Source organism: Etheostoma spectabile, chromosome 13, assembly GCF_008692095.1.
Source record: "Etheostoma spectabile isolate EspeVRDwgs_2016 chromosome 13, UIUC_Espe_1.0, whole genome shotgun sequence".
In the NCBI taxonomy this organism is placed as follows: domain Eukaryota; kingdom Metazoa; phylum Chordata; class Actinopteri; order Perciformes; family Percidae; genus Etheostoma; species Etheostoma spectabile.
Window position 1 is genome coordinate 24,469,674 of NC_045745.1, and position 5,113 is coordinate 24,474,786.

Here is a 5,113-nt window from a genome sequence, read left to right on the forward strand (position 1 = left end):
AGGCTCGGCTCAAAAAGATCGTAAACCCAACCAAGTGTGGTGCGGCGGCCTCGCCCTGGCTGGCCTCCTGAGCGCCTCCGGGTGGCCAACTCTGGGGTACAGATATTTCAGTAAATTCAAGTAAAAGCAGGATTTGCTTACCCTGAATGTGCCTCCGAAAACGCAGATCACACAAGGTGCCTAGATGTTACTATCGTGTGCAATAGGGCTTAAGACTTCAAAACAGACCAAAAAGCTTGCGCTTGCAAATGCATGCTTGCACACACGCACGTGTCGTTCTGCTCTGGTTTTGTTGTGCTGAGGTTATGCATTTTGATCTATTACTCAGATCATAATATTCTGACTAAAAGAAACTATCCCCAAGAGAGATAGCGAGCATTTCCTTTTTTTACACATCTTCACATTTAGAGAAGACAGGCTTTGTATGGACTTGCCATTCATCTATGTTGCCTAGTTTTAGCCTAAGAAAAAGTGGAAGTGAATAGATATCTCAGGAAAAGCATTTTTTTCCCTACGAATTAGGTAGGAGTGTTTAAAAGCCAACAACCTGACACACACGTTACACTGAATCTCATCCCCGCAGACCCACCCGATGGCTCCCTGTTCTGTTGAGGCAGCTCTGAATTATACACTGTGAGACACTCTCTGCTCTTGGCCCGGCGGATTACCCTCCCTTTCTCCACTGGACCGGACTCGGGAACCAAGTGGGCCAAGACGAGGCTGGCACAGGCAGCAAACAATCCAATGAAACACTGCCGTCTTGCTGCCATCTGAAGGCCTCAACTCAACAGCTTGTTTACTTGCCTGGGCTCCCACCTGGCTCTCAAACAATCAACACAGTGCAGCACACGCACATGTAAGAAACAAAGAAAGGGGAAAGAGTGTTTTTTGCTCATTGTTCGTCTACTTAAGCCTTTTTCCTCGCTGATATTCCCCCTGCAGAGCCGGAGTGTTTTGCCTATGTGACTAACATACACAGTATTGATGCTGTGTCCTGGGATGGAGGGGCCCCAAAAGCCTTGGTGTGGTGGGAGGGCCAGATGGCCAGGTCAAAGGTGGAGAAGAAAACTCCAATCCTGATCCTTCGCTACGGCACCGCACGCAGCGGAAAACCCTACACTGCCGCTAAGCATCCACTTTGGTCCAAAACAAAACCTGCAGGCTGACTGGGTCAGTGCACATTGTCAGACACATCTGACAAAAAAAAAGCAATATGATGTTAATAACTCATTTATTCATTGTCCCCTGTAGAGGCTCCTGTATTGCTGACACAGCGCAGAGTTGTGTCTGTATACGACGGGGAGTGACGTTCAGCCACCTGAACCTGAGATCCAAAACCCTTCCTGCCAGTGAAATCACCGGTTAACAATCAGGGTGTGGGCGTCCTAGACACCTCAAAGTACGTACTGCTGCAAACATCTGCATGGGCCAATCTGACTGTGAAAGACACAAAACACACAAGACAGCGCGAGTACAAATGCTCTCTTCCAACGCAGTGGGAGGAACTGAATTAAGTCACTTTAGAGTCAACAGTAGTTTCATTTTGTACCTATATCTGTGTCTTATGCTAGAGCTTTGTTAAGATGTTGACAGTTGTGAATAACAATTGCTATTTACTTGCTGAGTAAATAAAAAGATTGATACCATCTGTATGGGAAAAATAAGCTGACACTCAGAGAGCTGGAACCAGGACAGAAGCAACCTGTGCAAACCAAAATGTAAAAGAATTGTGATGTAACAGGGGACACATGAGTTTATCGGTTGTATTTGTGTCTTTAAACAGGGTACCCATGCCACCTAATGTGACCCTGGTCAAAGTGATGTACAACAGCCAACAGCGTAACGAGGTGGAGTGGGAATGGCAGGTAGAGAATGAAGGAGGAGGAGGATGGACAGGTTTCATCCTGCAGCACATATGGGGTGTCAGAGCACCAGGAAGGGTGGACAACAATGATTCAAAACAGGAGGACTGAGGAGAGGATCAAACCACAAGCTGGACCCTATATCATCCAGGACCCGAAGTCAGGATCTACACAGTAGGGAGACTGATACCAACCGTTACCTACCAGTTCCGCATCACACCTGTCAACCACCGCACCGTCGGACACCCTTCTGCTGCTAAGACTCCGGTATAGTAAGTGAACAGAGTGAGGAAAGTGTGGTCAGATAGGGGACTTATGGACAAGAATTGAGCAAAGGACAGGAGATTGAGGTAGGGATGTCTTAGCGAACAGATGAGAAAATACATGCAAAAAACATGAATCATGGACATTACAAAAAGGTAACAGGGGAGTTAGGTGATTATTCAAACATTACCGGTGCTGTTGTCCCCATAGCTTAGGGTGTGGTGTTTGTGGGGGGGGGGGGTTTCTTCCTGTGACAGCAGATGAACAAAGTTACAACATACCTACATGTGTTTTGACCTAGTCATGAAGACAGTTCCCGTCAGTAAGCCTTACCTCCTGATGAGTGATGTATCTCGGTGGGGGATCTACGATGTGGATGCGCTGCAATCTGGAAAATGGCACTGGACCCATCCAGTATGTGTGGGAGCATGAGACCCGCAGCGGAAACATCTCAGCCTTTTGCACAGGGAAACACCAACATTATCAACGGACCAACATCAATCGCAACCACACCGGGGTTACCGCTGTGTGGCCAGCAAAACGTCAACAGTGAGAGCTCTAACGGTTATGCTGGAACACCATCTGTGAGTATTTGGGAGTTTGGGTAAAGAGTTGGGTGTTTCAAGTTTAAAAAAAAATAAACCATAGACTTTAGAAATGCATTTATATCTACTTTCTTTAATACAAACTTTCAAATACCAATTAAAACTATGGCAACGGCCTATATATACTGTTTTCAGATTAATATTGTATTTTGTGATTCTAGAAGATAGTTTGATACATGCTTTAATGTTCAACAATTTATCTTTTCATACTGCAATGGCTGCTGCTGCACCTGTATCGCCTCACCCCTATTTCCACCGGGTGCATGTACGATGCGCACCCGGAGGGCCGAAACATAGGTGTTACGTGACACCAACGAGAGTAGAAAAAAAATCTGGGAAATCGGAGGTTTATGCTACAGGGATTTCTCTGAAATATGTTTACCTTATTTTAGAGCATCAGGCCACGTTTAAAGGTGTCCTGCTACTATGGTATCATAACCTTTTTATGTGGAAAAATGCTTGGTTACCTTGTTTTAAGCCATTCTAGTGTGGTATAGAAAGACTCAGCTTGATTTGTGCCAGTTCTCATTAATATGTCAAGCTGATTGGCTAAACAACTAGCCAATGAGAGCCTAGCTAGTAGACACCTTTGCCCAGCGCAACTAGGCAAGCTCATGAATAGTAATGAGCTCAGGCAACATGACGTTAGACTGACAGTTTGTATTGGCTGATTTCTCCGCCTTATTCTTTTCAGTGGCTAGAGTGACAGAGAAGGTACCCATTCACATTCACAACACTAAACACAAACCATATGGACCCAACATATTTCAAAAAATACAAGTCAAACGGTTGTGTGGCAGGCCGACTTTACATGAAATTCTATTGTAACATTATAAATATGACAGAAAATACAGAAAGCATTAGGTAACACTCAACATTTCTCCAACTCAGAGAAAATGTAACTTATGCGTGGGTTGAATGATAACTTGATAAGTCATCACCTAACACATTATCAAACCTGCTTGTAGTGTGTATGGTAATACTTGAACTCCAGTGGTTTAATATTGGGTACGGAGGCAGTGTTGTAGCTACCATTGCTGACGCTGAGCTCATGATTCTTGTGTTCGTAACATGTCTGCGGCTATATCTTGAGTGTGTGCATGTCTTTTCTCCCAGTTGGCCCGGATATCTCAGATAGACGTGACTGTAAGTATAACAGAGCGGGGATATTCAGCCCTGGAGAGAGAGACCGTTTACTGTGTCAAGCCCAGTCCAACCCGGCCAGTCAGTTCGTCTGGTCTACAAAACTCAGGTACATGGGCGCAGTTAACCATCACTAAGATCTACCGCATGCACACTGGCAACTACGCCTGCTTGGCACAGAACAACTACCTCAACACCCGTTCCAAAAAAAACCATCCCTGACCGTCTACTGTGAGTGTGATTGTGACCTCTGAACTTGACTATGCCATCAGTCTCCTGCTCTGTCTGTGAACCTCTCTCCACCCAGTCCTGACCTGTGTTCTTCTGTCTTGGTGCTGCAAATAGCAAGGAGTTTAAAAGACAGATGATAACTCAGATTTAATATTTATAGCACAAGACGAAGAGAACACATATGTTATTGCCTTTTCAGCATTATTTTTGTAATGTAATTTATTTATTTCAAGACAGGGACAGCACACAATAAAACACTAGTCTTGTACAACAAGAGAATATGCGTTGTGCCAGGTTCTAGCAGATTGCCATTTTCCAACTGCAGTCCCCACCTGTAGTTAACACTGAACACAACTCCCTGATCTTTTCAATTTCAATTAAACTCCTGTTTTCAGTGTTACCCAGAAACCCCTTTGTTTATTCTGTTTTAAACAGTCAAACTTCATTCAGTCTTATTTATCTCGCCTTTTTCAAGCTTCCTGTACACACTAAGACTTTAAAACAGAGCCAAACGCTTGCAAATGCACTTACACACACTCACACACATTCACACCTCCACATACACCTCCACATACACCCGCAGCAGAGTGTGGCAGTGGTGTAGACTGGGCTCCCACATACAGTGCTCAGCCCATCTGCTGATTTTGTCTTGTGGCCACTCACGGACTTGCAACGAAAAAACACCCCCTGCAGCCCAGATAGGATTTACCCCATTGGCCACCATTGTAAAAGAGACATCTGTAAAACTGCTGCCAGGACACCTTGAACTGAAAACATGGGCGATTATGACTCTTTCTATAGTATATTTTTAAGCCATGAGTTGTTAATTTTTGTTAAGCCTTTCCAAAGCACAGGACTTTTTCCCTCATTGACATCCCAGCTGTATACATGCACACTATGCATGTTTGTATTGTGTCTTGGGGGACATATCACACGCACGTGAGAGAGTTTTGGCGTGCAAACAGTGGCAGATCTAGAAAAATTTACATTGGGTGGCAAGAGGTCTTG

General features: G+C 44.6%; 1 protein-coding gene across 1 annotated transcript in view; it reads left to right on the forward strand.

Annotated features, from left to right (window-relative positions):
* Nucleotides 1-5,113, forward strand: part of LOC116700896 (V-set and immunoglobulin domain-containing protein 10-like 2) — a 9,614-nt gene that overhangs the window by 1,791 nt on the left and 2,710 nt on the right. The gene's annotated exons all lie outside the window — the stretch shown is intronic.